Here is an 18,699-nt window from a genome sequence, read left to right on the forward strand (position 1 = left end):
ATTTGCAGCCATTCATGGACATGTGATCCCAAACCGCAACGTAATTTTCATCGATGATAATGCGCCATGTCACCGGGCGATTATTGATCACAATTGGTTTAAAGAACACACTGGACAATTCGAGAGAATGATTTGGCCATCCAGATCGCCCGACATGAATCCCAACTAACATTCGAAATATCAGGCAGTGTAACGCTTTCGCAATTATGGACGGCTACAGGGGCTGCAGGGCTCAGTATTTGTGCAGGGGATTTTCAACAACTTGAGCCCATGCTACGTCGAGTCGCTGCACTACGTCGGGCAAAAAGAGGTACGACACGATATTAGGAGGTATCTCATGACTTCTGTTAGGTAAGTGTAAATATACAAGATCGAAGCAGCTGTTGCAAGAATTACTGCAGACACACTGATCAACGTTTGAGAGGAATTCGTCTATCGACTCGATGTTTTCCGTAGGACGAATGGTGCTCGCATTGAACTCTTCTGAGAAAACTGTTTTAGCTGCTCTTTCATTTGGCGTATTATTTATAACTGTAATTTTAATGTAATAAATGCTGCAAAGCCTTAAAACCTCGATATTCGTTTTGAAATACCCGACGTACGAGGGTAATCCCAAAAATAAGGTCTCCTATTTTCTTATAAGTACATACCTGTTGATTTCTATAATGGTTTACATCAGTTTACAGCTTGAACATTTAGCTATTTTTCGACATAATCACCATTTCTGTCGATACATTTTTGTAGACGCTGTGGCAGTTTTTGTAAGCCCATGTCATACCTGCTCGCCGCCATGCTGTTCAGAAAGTTATGAACCTCTTCTTTCACCTCGTCGTCGGAGCTGAATCGCTGGGACCACAATTAAAGCTGACAGGTACTGTGAGACTCTGAAAAAACTCAAACGGACAATTCAGAACCGGAGATGAGGAATGTTGAGCAAGGGCGTACACATTCTCCATGACAACGCTCGCCCACACATCGCTCGGCAAACCGTTGCTCTCCTGCAACAGTTGCAGTGGAACATAAATCACCCACCCGCCCTATTGTCCTGACTTGGTTTCCAGTGATTATCACCTTTCCCTAGGTTAAAAGAATATTTGGCCGGAAAGCGATTCAGCTCCGACGACGAGGTGAAAGAAGAGGTTCATAACTTTCTGAACAGCATGGCGGCGATCTGGTATGACATGGGCATACAAAAACTGCCACAGCGTCTACAAAAATGTATCGACAGAAATGGTGATTATGTCGAAAAATAGTAGAAATAAACAGGTCTATGTACTTATAAAAAGAAATAGGAGACCTTACTTTTGGGATTACCCTCGTATGTTGCATATTAGGTGGAAGAGTTCTGTCATTATAGGTTTTACCAAGGATCTCAATAATTCTGAGGGATTGTGGTCTACAAGTGCGATTCATTGCATAGCCACGCAGCACGGCGCAGGAGTGTGGGACAACTGTAGGTCATCTTTGGACGGCGGTTGATAAGGCTGTTCCCCTTCCCTTCGCCTCGCCTCCCCTCCCCTCCCCGTCCCTCTTACCCTAACGTGGCAACATTCCGCCGCCCTTCCACTCTCCGACAGCTCCACAGCTGGCTTTATATTGCTACGGACAGTCGACTAGTCGAGCGCTACAGTTGCAGGCCACAGCAGAAGCAAGGAGCGCCTTAATCGCCCGGCACAAGCAGGTAAGTGTCTTACTAGTCTTTGACATTATAGTTAATCACCATAACGGGTTCGGAAACTTTACGTTCTTGCTAACCACCTACGCATCTCACGGCGATTCATTGCACAAACGTTGTAACGCTGTCAAAATGCATAATGTTTTACCCTACAGTCGCTATGGTAATCGTAAAGAGAACACATTACAGTCAAACTAAGAGAGTGCATGATTGCTTTATAACTGAAATTAGATCGTGATCAATATTTCGTTTGCTGCGGCTCCAGCTTCCATATGAAGTATTATACATATGTGCTAACTGGAAACATTTACGTTGCCGTACGTAACATATATTGTGGTCGTACTGAGCGGTGGTAGAACATTAGTTCAAATGCAGTCCATAAGCTTCACACGCAAAGCATTCTTTGCTGTTGACTGCCTCTGTTTACGTAATTTCCGTTTTCATCTAACCCGTTCGGAAGCTTATCGCTTCGCATGCACTCGTAGCTGACGTTACAGCATTAAACGACCTACACGTATATTCCATTAACTAAACTAGGATTGTATACAGAATTTGAAACAACGTACTGAAGAACTTTCCACTTGCCTGTAAACAAATATTAGGCCCTACGATATTCGTACGTAGTTTCTAACTGCTCAGCAAAAGCAAGCAATGTCATATGTAAAATAGACTTGCTAGGCACAAGGTTAACAGCACCGAGACAAGCTTACAGGCAAAAATAGACTTAATGGACTACTCACTGTTGAGAATTACATCGCTGTGCACAGACCACAGATCATATCGTATATGCAAGAATGAAAATGTTTGTCTGTTTTTTCATGGTACATTTTCTACACTAAAATGCAAAATGATCTCACTGGACACACACTATTTTTCTATATCGAAAGTTTGTTCTGAAATTCATTAAAGAAAATTTGTACATAACATCAAAGTCTCGCGTTAGGCGCGGACTGCTGTTACATACCTCAGACGTTAAGAATTTTTAACATTGTGGAGCCTTGTCAGCAACTGCGATAAATGAACATGGAAAAAAGTCAGCCTCAGTTGCAAATAGAAACCAAACTTTGCCTAGGTTGCAGCCAAAATAATTTGGTCTTCAGAAGCGAGTGACACTGAACTACTGCACGCCAAAGTTTGGCGACGTCAAGTATAAAACTAGCACCGTAAGTTCCTCTTCAGCCCAAGTAATGTAGATTATGACCAGTTACTACGGAGCTACAATTTTATACTTGACATGGACAAACTCTGGCATGCGGTAGTTTAGTGTCACTCGCTTCTGAAGAAGGCCAAATTATTTTGGCTGAAACCTGGGTAAAGTTTGGTTTCTATTTGCAACTGAGGCTGACGTGTTACATGTTCAAACGATTTTCATCCCAAGAAGGTATGATTTCATTCTGTGTGGGTGAAGGATGTTGGCTTCATTTGGTATGATGGATAAAATTTGAGTTACTGCGAAATTTAATGTCCTGTAGACGATATAAGAGACGACGCAAACTAGGACTGAACGAGGCTGGCCCATAAAAGGCCTTCCACCATAAGTATAGCTACAGTTAAGGTAGGGATTGAACAAGTGGTGCGCTGATGTGATCAGTAATTACGTTCATATTGTTAGACTTTTCGGTTGTTAATGATACTGAAACACTCGTTTCAGTTATTGACATTTCCTCGTTAGAGATGCTTCGGGTTATTCCCGAAGCACCAGGTGATCGTGCTTGTGTTGGTTCGTACGGAAAAACTACTCCCGGGTGTTTTTTTTTTTAAATAGCTGTCAGCAATAGTCCCTATTTTTAGTACGCCAGTTTTATAGGTTTTTATCATATCTGCTAGTTGTTAACTATGTCAAGTTCAGTAAGCTAGATAAAAAAAATCAGTAGTATATGTAGCTCAATGAGGAACTCGAAACTTTCAGCGCAGGGCAGGAGCATGTAGAGGAAATCTGGTTAAAGTTTAAAAGGATAGTTGACCACGGACTGCATAGACATGTACTCAGAAGAAAAATTCCTAATGGGAGGGAACCTTTGTTACACCGTAACTGTAAAGAAATTTCGAAGGAAACAGATTACTGCGTAGTAGGTGTAAAACAAAGCGTAGTGCTATAAGTGGAGATGCTGAATGAAACGCATTTGGCTGTGAAGAGAGCAGTGCGTGATGCCTTCAGGGACTACCGTACCAGGATATTGTCAAATGATTTTACAAAATACAACGGAGTTCTCGTAGTAAAGGCTGTTATTGGCACCAAAGTTAGTGTCCAATCCCTAGCGAATAAGACAGGAGCTGAAATTGAGGGTAGCAAAGCAAAAGTTGAAATGCTTAACTCAGTTTTAAAACGTTCCTTTACAAAGGAAAACCCAGGAGGATTGCGCAAATGTAGTCCTCGTACCACTGAAAAGATGAATAAGTATCAGTGACAGTGGTGGTCAGAAACAGCTCAAATCGTTAAAACTGAACAAAGCTGCAGGGCCTCTTGGAATCTGTCAGATTCCACTGAATTTGCGGCTGAGTTAGCCCCTCTTCTAACTGAAATCTATCGTAGAGCCCTCCAACAAAAACAGTGCTCAGTTCTTGGAAATGGAACAGTCGCACCCGGCTACAAAAAGGGTAATGGAATGATACACAAAACTACTATACAATATCCTTGATATATATTTATTGTAGAATCTTAGAACATATTCTGAGCTCAAACATAATGAGGTATCTTGAACAGAATGACCTAAATGCCGACCAGCATGGATTTCGCAAACCTCGATCATGTGAAATCCAACTCGCACTATTCTCAACTGACATACTGCAAGATTTGGATCAAGGCAATCAGGTAGACAATGTATTTGATTTCCTAAAAGCATCTGACTAGGTACCAAACGTACCCGTATTATCAAAAGTACGATCATATGGGGTATGAAGTGAAATTTGTTAATTGATCGAGGACTTTTGAATAGGGAGAATTCAACATGTTACCTTGGATGGAGGGTCATCGTCAGATGTAGAAGTTAACTTCGGGTGTTTTGCTGTTCATGTTGTGTATTAATGACCATCAGACAATATTAATGGTAAAATCAGACTTCTTGCAGATTATGCGTTTATCTGTAACGAAGTACTATCCGAAAGCAGCTTCACGAATAGTGTCAGATTTTAAGATTTCAAAGTGGTGCGGACATGGGGAACTTACTTTAAATGTTCAGAAATGTAAAATTTTGCACTTCCCAAAACGAAAACAACGTTATGTCCTGCGACTATAATATCGATGAGCCAGCGTTGGAATCAACCAACTCATACAAATACATGGTTGTAATACTTTGTAGTGATATGAAATGGAATGAACACTTAGATTCAGGAATGAGTAAACCAGATGGTAAACTTCGGTTTACCGTTAGAATGCTGGGTAGATGGGATCAATCTACAAAGGAGATTGATTACAAATCACTCGTGCGGTCTGTTCTAGAATATTGCTAACATATAGTACTAACAAGGGATATTGAACGTATGGAGAGAAGGGCAACACGAATGGTCACAGGTTTGTTTAATCCGTGGGGGAGTCACAGACATACTGAAGAAACTGAATTAGAAGACTTTTCAAGAGAGACTTAAATTATCCTGAGACAGTCTCTTTAAATGATTACTATAGGAATATACAATCATCCACTTACATATTGGCCACTTGGTAAAATGTAAATGTCGTGTGGCTAGGGCCTCCCGTCGGGTAGACCGTTCGCCAGGTGAAAGTCTTTCGATTTGACGCCACTTCGGCGACGTGCGTGTCGATGGGAATGAAATGATGATTAGGACAACACAACACCCAGTCCCTGAGCGGAGAAAATCTCCAACCCAGCCGGGAATCGAACTCTTAGGATTGACATTGTCTTGCTGACCACTGAGCTACCGGGGGCGGACGGCCAGCTGATGATCGTAAGGATAAGATTAGAATAACTACTGGACGCACAGGGGCATTCAATCATTAATCTCGAGCTCTATACGTGAATGGAACAGGAAGAAACCCTAACTGGTACAATGGGACGCGCCCTCGGCCAGGCACCTCTCGGTGGTTTGCAGAGTATAGATGTAGAATATGAAATACTTTCCCTATATATGACGGTAATATCTGTTCCCGAAAGAACAGTTACCGTTGATGACCATGCAGCTTTGCTAGAAATGAAATGATAATTAAATGGACACCCTAGCTGCAAACAGGCGTTGATATACTTCATTGGGGACACGTTGAAATCGTGTGCCCCAACCAGGACTCGAACCCCGGATTTCCTGCTTACATGGCAGACGCTCTATCCATCTGAGCCACCGAGGGCACAGAGAACAGTGCGCCTGCAGGGACTTATCCCTTGCACGCTCCCCGTGAGACCCACATTCCCAACATGTCCACACCACACGCACACGGTATGCCCGAACTCGTACGGTACTTGGTAGACTAATCTGCCACGAGTAATGAGTATGATGGACAAACATCTATTAGGCGCACTACGAATGTATTGGTGTGGACATGTTGGGAATGTGGGTCTCACGGGGAGCGCGCAAAGGGATAAGTCCCTGCAGGCGCACTACCCTCTGTGCCCTCGGTGGATAGAGCGTCTGCCATGTAAGCAGGAGATCCCGGGTTCGAGTCCCGGTCGGGGCACACATTTTCAACATGTCCCCAGTGAAGTATATCAACGCCTGTTTGCAGCTGGGGTGTCCATTTAATAGTCATCTCATAAATATTTTCCGGTAATCATACAGGCTGTCGTCGAGAAATTGGCTGATGGCCGGTTTCCTGTGGTGATCAGGAACATAAAGAGGAAAATGTTTCCTCGTCTTTCAGTGCTCAAAACTCGCGGAAGTTGGTTTACAGCACTGCCGAGACATGTTCGTGGCAGGGATGGGTAGGGTGAAACTTACTTGAAACGCTCTCATACTGCATACAACTGTCTCGCGTCCAGAGCAGTGGCGTGGCGATGCTGAAGTAACTTTTCGGCGGCTTCTCAATATCCTCCATAGAGAAGTGTGCAGAATATTTGTATAGGATCAGCGCGCTTGTCAGTGGTCTTTAACATAAAACTAACGAACGAAACTAACTACGCGCCAGTCTTCATTTAGCGAATCTTAACTAAGATTTATTAAAATCAGTTTTCAATCAGTCGAATTTTTCCTGCTGAAAAAAAGGAAAAAGTGTAGGGATATATCGAACAGTACTGTAGCCCCCTCCCTCCGCCTTAGACTCCCTTAACACCAGAACTAATCAGGGAACCCGAACGTATGGCAGACCTGCTACAGTGTCCAAGCATGTCAAAACTATATTTTTATTAGGGCTGGTGTTCGGTGTTACCTTAATTTTCGAGTCCTGGGAAGATTCCTGTTTGGATAAGATTTTGCACAGCCGAAGTAGCAGCATACTAGGAGCCGCCAGGTTCCCATTGGTGTACGCCTCTGTCTGGCAAATGCCAGTCACTGGTCGAAGCAAAATTCTCTGCACATCAGCAAGATGAGGCAGAAAAATTTAAACATTTGCAAGTGCTATATTCACATCAAATGCAGCTCCAGAGCAAAAGAGCTTATGTAAGATACAAATTACAGGGTGTCCGAAAAGTCGTTCCTTGGTTACATAAATTGATAACTCAGGCTAGAACTAAGATACAAATATGAAACTGGTGTCCAATTGTTTACAAACTATCAACGTTTTTTCACACATTAGTAAACTTCCACACACGCACCCTTGGTAGCACGTAGCACATCTAGGAGATATTCAATTTCCATCCACACATTAGCCAACATCACTGGAGGGATCGATTCAACGACTGTGGTTATCCGTTGCCGCAGGGTTTTAAGATCTGGCACACGTGTTCGGTAGACCTCGTCCTTGACATAACCCCATAAAAAGAAGTCTAATGGGGTTATTTAAGGAGAGCGTGGAGGCCAAACCGTTGGCCCATCACGACCAATCCATCACACAGGAAAGGTCATATCGAGATAGGCACGGACGTCCAAACCCCAATGAGGCGGTGCACCGTCTTGCTGAAACAAGACATCAGGGTGATACTGAAGCAGCTGAGGAACAGCATACAGTTACAACATGTCCAGATACACTGCAGATGTGATGGTAGCCTCAGCGAAGAAGAATGGCCCGATAATTCGATCGTGCAATAGCGCGCACTAAACATTCACCTTTGGACTGCCTCTGGTGCACTCCATGACCTCGCCAGGGGGTTGTGAACCCCAAATGCGCACATTATGGCGATTCACTACTCCACTGACAAAAAGGTCGCTTCGTCGGAAAAGGCTATTTGTCTGAGATAACCATCATCGTCCTCAATACGTGGTAGCATTTCGACCGCAAAGTCATATCGACGTGTACTGTCAATGGGCAACAAGGCCTGAACGATTTGCACTTTGTATGCACGAAACAATAAACGTTTGTGTAAAATGTCATGGAGAGAGCTTTTTGGCATCTGTAATTCACGTGAGCCCTGCGGACCGATTTCTTCGGACTTCGCAGAAAAGACTGCCTTACAGCTTCCACCCTGTCCGCTGAGGTTCTTGGTCGACCAGACCTCGGAAGGTCAGCAATCGCTCCTGTGTTCTTGAACTTCTCATACCAGGCTTTAATGCTCTTTACGTCAGGTGGATTCCTTCCAAACGTTGTGTGGAGGTGTGTCTGCACTGTGGCTGGTGATCGTGTCTCATGGTACCACAGGACACACTGTGCCTTCTCCTGATTGGTTAACATGGCTTCTTGGGCACTGCAACCTCATCCACTACTTACGTACTGCGAACCTAAAACAGAAAAAAACTCTGATAGTTGTAAACAATTCGACACAAGTTTCACATTTGTATCTTACTTCTAGCCTGAGTTATCAATTTATGTAATCAGGGAAAGCCATTTCGGACACCCTGTATATCTGGAGAGAGGAACAGAGGGCGCTAACACGTTTAACGCGTCGACTGCCGTGTACCTGGCCTCCCCTGGCGGTGAAACGTCAATCACTGGCTAGCGGAAGTCAATGGGTTAAGTATGAATGTTCGTAAATTTTTTGTTGTACTTCATTCCACTTCATTCGTCACCTCCGCAAATGCAAAATTCTGGGTAGATTTAAAACGCCTGTTGTCAAACAACACTTCAATGCTCGTTTAGGTAAGAATGATTCTGTGATGCGAAGTTGCAAGACGATTCAATTTGACGCGACTGATTTTACACTACTAGCCTAAAAATTGCTACACCACGAAGATGACGTGCTACAGAAGCGACATTTAACCGACGGCAAGAATATGCTGTGATATGCAAATGATTAGCTTTTCAAAACGTTCACACAAGGTTGGCGCCGGTGGCGACACCTACAACGTGTTGACACCAGGAACGTTTCCAACCGATTTCTCATACACAAACAGCTGTTGACCGGTGTTGCCTGGTGAAACGTTGTTGTGATGTCTCGTGTAAGGAGGAGAAATGCGTACCATCACGTTTCCGACTTTGATAGAGGTCGGATTGTAGCCTATAGCGATTGCAGTTTATCTTATCGCGACATTGCAGCTCGCGTTGGTCGAGATCCAATGACTGGTAGCAGAATATGGAATCGGTGGGTTCAGGAGGGTAATACAGAACGCCGTGCTGGAGCCCAACGGCCTCGTATCACTAGCAGTCGAGATGACAGGCATCTTATCAGCATGGCTGTAACGGATCGTGCAGCCACGTCTCGATCCCTGAGTCAACAGATGGGGACGTTTGCAAGTCAACAACCATCTGCACGAACAGTTAGACGACGTTTGCAGTAGCAGGGACTATCAGCTCGGAGATACAGGCTGCGGTTACACTTGACGCTGTATCACAGACAGGAGCGCCTGCGAATGGCAAAACGTCATTTTTTCGGGTGAATCCGGGTTCTGTTTACAGCATCATGATGATCGCATTTGTGTTCGGCGACATCGCGGTGAACGCACTTTGGAAGCGCGTATTCGTCATCGCCATACTGGCGCATCACCCGGCGTGACGGTATGGGGTACCACTGGTTACACGCCTCGGTTACCTCTTGTTCGCATTGACGGCGCTTTGAACAGTGGACGTTACATTTCAGATGTGGTTCTACCCTTCATTCGATCCCTGCGAAACCTTACATTTCAGCAGGATAATGCACGACCGCATGTTGCAGGTCCTTTACGGGCCTTTCTGGATACAGAAAATGTTAGGCTGCTGCCCTGGCCAGCGCATTCTCCAGATCTCTCACCAATCGAAAACGTCAGGTCAATGGTGGCCGAGCAACTGGCTCGTCACAATACGCCAGTCAGTACTCTTGATGAACTGTGGTACCGTGTTGAAGCTGCATGGGCACTGTACCTGTACACGCCATCCAAGCTCTGTTTGACTCAATGCCCAGGCGTATCAAGGCCTTTATTACGACCAGAGGTGGTTGTTCTGGGTACCGATTTCTCAGGCTCTATGCACCAAAATTGCGTGAAAATGTAATCACATGTCAGTTCTAGTATAATATATTCGTCCAATGAATACCCGTTTATCATCTGCATTTCTTGGTGTAGCAATTTTAATGCAAGAGCACGCAAAGTACAGGGTGACAATTATTGAACTATATGGAAAAAAGTAAATTCGTTGCAAACTAAGGCGTGCGCACACTTTATTAAACATAAGTCACTAGAGATATTCGGATTTAGGTTAGGACATGTTTGATGTGACTGCCATCATTTGTGATGATGTGGCGCAGACGAATAGCGAAGTTCTGAAGTCGTCGGAACATCGATGCTATCGATGACTTCCTTAATGGCTGATTTCAGCTCAGCAATGGTTTTGAGGTTATTACTGTACACCTTGTCTTAAACATAGCTTCACAAAACTGAGTCGATGTGTTCAATTCCGGAGAATGCGGCCAGTCGAGCTTCATGCCAGTGGCCTGAGTACCCCCGAGCCGGAATGCGGTCCCCAAAGTGCTCTTTCAGGACATCACACTCACTCCTGCTTCGATGGGGTCTTGGCATGAACCACATCTTGTCGAAATCAGGGTCACTTTGAATAATCAGGATGAAATCATCTTCCAAAACATCACGTGTGTTCGGTAGTCACCGTGCCATCAAGAAATACCGCGCCGATTGAGGGTGAAGAGACTTCTCGATCACGAAATGCTGATTCCGAGCACCCCAGATGCGCCAATTTTGCTTGTTGATGAACCCATCCATATGAAAGTGGTGGGCGTCGTCGCTAAACTAGACGATACTAATTCCCATCACGCTCCGCGGCCATCCCTTCAGTTTGAACGTCCTAACGCAAACTGCTCAGACGTTATGACGATTTTATTTCGAAAGGCAAGCCTACGTTTCTAGCATTTGTAGACTTAGAGAAAGCGTTTGACAATGTTGATTGGAATACTCTTTCATATTCTGAAGGTGGCAGGGGTAACATATAGGGAGCGAAAGGCTATTTACAATTTGTACAAAAACTAGATGGCAATTAGGAGTCGGACAGTAAAGGGAAGCAGTGGTTGGGAAGGGAGTGAGACAGGGTTGTAGCTGATCTCCGACGTTATTCAATCTGTATGTTGAGCAAGCAGTAAAGGAAACAAAAGAAAAATTCTGAGTAGGAATTAAAATTTATGGAGAAGAAATAAAAACTTTGAGGTTCGCCGATGACATTGCAATTCTGTCAGACAGCAAAGGACCTGGAAGAGCAGCTGAACGGAATGGACAGTGTCTTGAAAGGAGGACATAAGATGAACATCAACAAAAGCAAAACGAGGATAATGGAATGTAGTCGAATTAAATCGGGTGATGCTGCGGGAATTAGATTAGGAAATGAGACGCTTAAAGTTGTAAATGATTATTGCTATTTGGGGAGCAAAGTAACTCACGATGGTCGAAGTAGAGAGGATATGAAATGTAGACTGGCAATGGCAAGGAAAGCGTTTCTGGAGAAGAGAAATTTGTTAACATCGAGTATTGATTTAAGTGTCAGGAAGTCGTTTCTGAAAGTATTTGTATAGAGTGTAGCCATGTATGGAAGTGAAACATGAACGATAAATAGTTGGGACAAGAAGAGAATAGAAGCTTTCGAAATGTGGTGCTATAGAAGAATGCTGAAGATTAGATGGGTCGATCATATAACTAATGAGGAGGTATTGAAGAGAATTGGGGAGAAGAGGAGCTTGTGGCACAACTTGACCAGAAGAAGGGACCGGTTGGTATGACATGTTCTGAGGCATCAAGGGATCACAAATTTAGCATTGGAGGGCAGTGTGGAGGGTAAAAATCGTAGGAGACAGATGAATACACTAAACAGATTCAGAAGGATGTAGGTTGCAGTAGGTACTGGGAGATGAAGCAGCTTGCACAGGATAGAGCAGCATCAAACCAGTCTCTGAGCTGAAGACTACGACAACTACAACATAGTTAAAAAATTGTCATCCTGTATGTTGTATAAATGCGTGAAAAATGACATAATTGACTGTTGTTTCCTTCTTAGAACACATTTTACTACAGTCACCATAAATTGTATCCAGATGAAAATGCAATGGTTGTTTCATTAGGAAAATTTTAAAGATAAAGGAAAAATGGGTTCCTTCAGTCAGCCAGCACAGGGAAACGACCACACGTAGAAACGCTATTTAAATCTGTTAAAACGTGCTCAGTCTCATAGGGTGTTTGTGCATTTTACTCAGTGATCCCTATACTATCTGAATGGCGAACTCGGCTGTGTGAAGTGAACGTTCCGGCCAAAGATAGTCGCATTTCATTCCTTGCCTAGTTAAAACATGGTTCCCACGAAATTGCACAAGAATGCAAAATGAAATTACTTTTTTATTCTGCTCCCACATCAGCCTATTCATCGTATATTGATATAAAGTTCAAAGCCATAAATAAGAATTACTCATCACGTACAGACTGGTGGAAATTTTGACGAATTAAAACATCGCGGCAAATGCAGATGACAATCTGCAGTCACGTCGAAGTTCATGCTCTCAGATCAGAAATGTGCATCCAAGCAATAGAGAGATCACTGATTTTATTGAACATCTTAGTGTATTCGGCTATCTTTGACTTTTAAATCTTCGGACGAAATGTATTCAAGACTATTGACGTTTACTTATATCGCATTCAGATGCTATTTTCGATTTCTTTTGCGCAATATCCGATATAGATATTGGATAGATCTCTGAATAGTTCCGAAATTTGTTTCAAAAATACTGAAACAATAGATTAATGCAACACAAAACAACCTGCATTTCTTTGAGAGACAAAAACGAAACATTTTCAGAGCTGTTAGTTGTTTGTGAAACGTGAGGAAACTATTGCGTGCGTCGAAGGATCTGATACTTTTAAAGTAACAGCGTCATTGAAATTATGTAAGTAAACGCACATTTTTTCCAGGCATGTCCTTATATGGGATTTAGACGTTGGTTACTATTCTCATACTAACGGGCTTGAATTTACACAATAGAATTTGGGTTTGTTATGTTGACTTTCATCCTGAAGCACCTACATAATTTGTGTGACCACATATACTGGATATGCGCGTGAGTTAAAACAGGACATACACGGTTGCTAATGGAAAATGTTCCGTAAATATAGAATCTCACATTTTCTCAAATGTTTATATCCAACAGATATGATTAAGTTCATAAGATCGCACTTTGCATTCATCGATAAATCATTCTTTCGGGGAAGTTGAAACATACATACTCTGACGCTGTTGCGTTATATGCGATGATGTGAATAATTTTCTCGGAACTATGTGATGTACTCACTACAAAGATATGTACTGCGTCTAGTACTGGGAAACTTCCTTGATTATGCTATAGAGAGCGAACGCTCAAAACATTGGTTAGGACGCTTTTGGTAACCAGTTTTTTCACGTAATGAAAATCATTCGAACACCGGGCTCAACGATTAGAAACAAGTTTCAAATCACCAGATCATTGTTTTAGATTTTGTCCCCGTTTCCCTAAGTAACTTTTTGCAGATAATGATTTTTCTTTACATCGGACATAGCATATTTTCCCCATCCTTGTCAAACTAACGACGGGACGTGAACTCCAGAGCCTGAATGCCATCGTTTGGAATGTTTATTTGCCAGCATCCGTCTTCCTTTTGGTCTTACATGTAATTAGTTTGCGATACTACTGCTGTATCTCTCTTCGAGGGCGTATTAATTCATTATTACTCTGAAGAAAATTAGAACATGTAATGGACCGAGCGGTTTAGGCGCGGCAGTCATGGACTGTGCGGCTGGTCCCGGCGGAGGTTGGAGTCCTCCCTTGGGCGCGAGTGTGCGTGTGTGCGTGTTTGTCCTTAGGATAATTTAGGTTAAGTAGTGTGTAAGCTTAGGGACTGATGGCCTTAGCAGTTAAGTGCCTTAAGATTTCACACACATTTGAACATTTTTGAACATGTAATGGATCTTACCGAGTCATTGTAAACAGCTGCATTTGGCTTTAAATGTCGAAACTGTTCAATCATTCAACTTCCATTGAGTTCAGATCCTGAGATCCTGGGTATGCTCCTGAATCTTTTAGTTGGTTATTTAAATGAAGTCTTCAAAACTTGCTTGCATAGTAACTCGTAGTTTTTCCCTGGATTTTCTTGCTGGACGTAACATGGCGAAAACCTAGGGAGTCATTACACAACTAAGTTTTCAAGGCCATAGTCGGGTGCTGAGTGAAAGTTCATTCTGTATACAATCCACTAGGCTACGGCTAAGCCGTTTTCCTGCCATAATTTTTTTTTTTTCCAAGAGTGCTATCGGTAGTCCCGCGTGTTATGCAGGAGATCATGTGTGTGCAGTTTGGAAGGTAGAGGAGGTGCTGGTGGAGGTGAGGGTGGGTCGTGAGTCACACCTAGGTAGCTCAGTCGGTACAGCACTTGCCCGCGAAACGAAAAGATACCAGGAGTTTTAATCTGAGAGAAAGTTTCAAATCAGCACTTTCTCATCTGCAGAGTGAAAATTCTTTCTGTTCATAAAACTAATTTCGTCGGTCAGAGACGGTCTGGTACCGATATTTCTTTACACACTTCGCGCCTACCTAGCAGAGGCTATTTTGTAGCTACACAAACGGTCTCCAAGAAGCAGAATACTGTCAAGACCAACCTAGCACAAAGCTCATTTTGCGATTGTGTAAGCAGCTCAGTAGGTTTCTGTGCAAACAGCAAACTGCCATACGGAACTTCTCAAGAACAAAGCTGGAGTTCATGAAACGTATACCACCACATACGATCAATATAAAGCATATTTTAGAGCCAAGCATGTGACACCTACTGCTGCGTGAGGTTAACGAACACCAGATACACATTTTGCTCACTACTGTCAACCCACAAAGTAAAGATTTTTTATACATTCCTCGGTGCAATATTGTCAAATCATTCTTAGACACCTGCATGATAATTTTGACACTTCCCAGAATTAGTTACTATAAAAAAAGTATTATGAAATTGAGGATGAACAGGACAAGATAAATATAAATTATTTTTCACTATTATACAAACTAACTTTATGCTGTTTCATCCTTTAAATAAGGATAATTTTGTTTCAGGACGTATCAAATTTTCAGTCAAGTTTTCATGTATGATACAGAAACCTCCGGGCAGATTAAAACTGCATATTGCTCAGGGCAGTGAACCAAAACCTTTGCTTTTCAGACAAATTCTCTACCGGTGTGATACAGAGAACGAGAAAAAACAATTACTAACGCATGCTCTTTCGACAGCCCTGAACTTGCAGATAGCCTGTTCGAATTCGAAAAGTGAAAACAATTTTTCTCATCGCTAGCATTTGTCGTGAACGACTAGGAGACACGAGGATCTGAACCACTGATTACCTTATGTTAAGTCGTAAATGTTCTTAAATGTCGGAGTGAGAACAAACCACACCGTTAGTGACTCACTGGTCAGATCTTAAGGTACTCTTGAAGCATATTAGTGAGTAGGCTACGTGCCAGAACCTAGTTTCATATTTTCCCTTCCCTCGGTCGTCCTCATTTTGACACGGAACGCACTGAGCAATTACCCACACTGATGCTTCACATGACTCTCCCAACTATGCTAACAAGATGTCATTGTTCATGAAGAAAGAAAATCATTCTAACTACGCAGCTAAGCTTAGACCTCATGACCTACCAGACAACAATACCCATACGACATGGTAAATCCTTTGTTTTGCTTTTTGACAGTGTTAGGTACGTGATTTTCTTCATAGTATTAAGTAGAAACAAGTAAACACTGCAGGAATATATATTTCAGATACGTTTTTGTGAGCACACATTTGCGAAATTGTACTACCGGCGATGACTAAAATATTGAGCAGATTTCGTCACACATCTGAACACTTCTAGGTATGAGATGCCAAGGGCGCAGGTATAAGAAATACGCAAAACTGTCACAAAAATAAGATATTGTTTAACAGTTAACCTGAAGAGATACGTGAATTCTCCACTCCTTATATTCTTATCATCTGCTTACGAGAAGCAGCATTTTCCTGGGCCGACAACTGTAAACGCACAATATTCCAGCAGGTTATTTGTGCAGTGCAGCACCATAAGGAAACTACTACTACCGAACAGACGTCTGTTCGCACAGTTGCTGCCTATACGGCTCGCTCATGTTCAGCATTGGAATCTTTGCTGGTACTTTCCCAAGTTACTATAGAATCTCGAAGGTCCGCGTGCTGCTGCTCAAGCAAATATCCAATTTCACCGAGGACTTAAGATACAGGGGGTTTCAAAAATGACCGGTATATTTGAAAGGGCAATAAAAACTAAACGAGCAGCGATAGAAATACACCGTTTGTTGCAATATGCTTGGGACAACAGTACATTTTCAGGCAGACAAACTTTCGAAATTACACTAGTTACAATTTTTAACAACAGATGGCGCTGCGGTCTGGGAAACTCTATAGTACGATATTTTCCACATATCCACCATGCGTAGCAATAATATGGCGTAGTCTCTGAATGAAATTACCCGAAACCTTTGACAACGTGTCTGGCGGAATGGCTTCACATGCAGATGAGATGTACTGCTTCAGCTGTTCAATTGTTTCTGGATTCTGGCGGTACACCTGGTCTTTCAAGTGTCCCCACAGAAAGAAGTCACAGGGGTTCATGTCTGGCGAATAGGGAGGCCAATCCACGCCGCCTCCTGTATGTTTCGGATAGCCCAAAGCAATCACACGATCATCGAAATATTCATTCAGGAAATTAAAGACGTCGGCCGTGTGATGTGGCCGGGCACCATCTTGCATAAACCACGAGGTGTTCGCAGTGTCGTCTAAGGCAGTTTGTACCGCCACAAATTCACGAAGAATGTCCAGATAGCGTGATGCAGTAATCGTTTCGGATCTGAAAAATGGGCCAATGATTCCTTTGGCCCCCCCTGCGGGTCCGGGGTAAGAATAGGTCCGAGGTATTCCTGCCTGTCGTAAGAGGCGACTAAAAGGAGTCCCTCCCCCTCACGGGGGTAGTTAGCGCCTGCGTCCGGAGACGGACGGTTCCACGACCTCTATTTGCGGTCATTTTGCTTTTTCACTTCTCGTTTCTTCCTTCCTTTGGTTGGTTCCTTTCTTTGCTCTTCTCCACCTCACTGTCTTCCTTACTCTTTCCCCTGCATAATCTCCTTGCCTTCTCATTGCCTTCTTCTCATTGCCTTCTTCTCATTGCCTTCTTCTCATTGCCTTCTTCTCATTGCCTTCTTCTCATTGCCTTCTTCTCATTGCCTTCTTCTCATTGCCTTCTTCTCATTGCCTTCTTCTCATTGCCTTCTTCTCATTGCCTTCTCTGGTCTCCGCCTCGGCGTTTGAGACACTGTCCTCTCTTTCTCTCTCTCTCTCCCTCTCTCTCTCTCTCCTTTTTCCTCTTCTTCCTTCCTCCCTGTGCGCGCCTGAAGGCCGACCCACGCGTTCGCACGCGTAGCCGGTGACGGGGTAACGCGTAATTCCCCGCCCTGGGTAGGCATGTAAGGCACGCGCGTACCCCCTGGTAAAGGCCAGGCCCGGGGAGGGGTGATTGCCTGAGCTGATACCTTCTGACCATGCCGATTGGTCCCTCCGTCTGTTTCTCGGGAGGTGTGACCTGAGGTGTAAACATTCACCTAAGGCGTGAGTGCCCTCTGAGAGGGTCCCCACAAGGAAGGAGCGCGCCATCGGAGACGCTGGCAATCATGGGGGATTCCTCCGCAATGGATTTCAATCCATCTCTCTCGACTTCTGCCCAAAAACGGAAACGTGACCAGCTACCAGTGACAAAAGTACTACCGCCTGCCCCACAGTTCCTCGTCGTTTCTCGATCTGAGGACGGAAAGGATTTTTCCTCTGTCAACCGTTTCGTTATCCAGAAGGGCGTCGATGCCATAGCCGGATCTGTCAAATCTTGTACCAGGTTGCGTAACGGTACCTTATTACTCGAAACTGAGAGCGCCTTTCAGGCACAAAAACTGCTTCGGGCCACACTCCTGTACACATTCCCTGTCCGGGTGGAGGCTCACCGAACTTTGAACTCGTCTCGTGGTGTGGTCTATACTAGATCCCTCGACGGCTTGACTGACGAGGAGATTCAATCTTTCCTCGCTGAGCAGGGCGTGACGGCTGTCCACAGGGTCATGAAAAAGGTCAACAATGACCTTGTACCGACCCGGACACTTTACTTGACCTTCGATAGTGTTCAGCTGCCATCGCGCATCAAAGCGGGCTATGAGGTTATTTCTGTTCGCCCCTATGTCCCGACACCTACGCGCTGCTACCAGTGTCAGCGTTTCAATCACACTCGACAGTCTTGTTCCAATGCGGCTAAATGTGTCACTTGTGGCAGGGATGCCCATGAGGGTGACTGTCCACCTCCGTCTCCTCGTTGTGTGAACTGTCAGGGTGACCATGCCGCATCCTCCCGCGACTGTCCTGTCTATAAGGAAGAACGCTGTATCCAAGAAATTCGGGTCAAAGAGAAAGTGTCCACCTCGGCTGCTCGCAAGCTATTGGCTAGTAGGAAGCCCACGCTGCTCCCAGTGGGGAAATACAGTACTGTCCTCGCCTCTCCTCGGACTACCAGGGAGGTGGCAACCCA

The 18,699-nt window shown here is 43.9% G+C and overlaps 1 protein-coding gene across 1 annotated transcript in view; it reads left to right on the forward strand.

Moving 5' to 3' along the window:
• The first annotated feature begins 1,538 nt into the window (after nucleotides 1–1,538).
• LOC126237253 (glutathione S-transferase-like) overlaps nucleotides 1,539–18,699 on the forward strand; it is a 33,923-nt gene continuing 16,762 nt past the window's right edge. The window contains exon 1 of the mRNA XM_049947171.1: nucleotides 1,539–1,681. The gene's annotated coding sequence lies outside the window, so the exon portion shown is untranslated. The remainder of the gene's footprint in view (nucleotides 1,682–18,699) is intronic.

This window comes from Schistocerca nitens, chromosome 2 (assembly GCF_023898315.1).
Source record: "Schistocerca nitens isolate TAMUIC-IGC-003100 chromosome 2, iqSchNite1.1, whole genome shotgun sequence".
Taxonomy (NCBI): Eukaryota; Metazoa; Arthropoda; class Insecta; order Orthoptera; family Acrididae; genus Schistocerca; species Schistocerca nitens.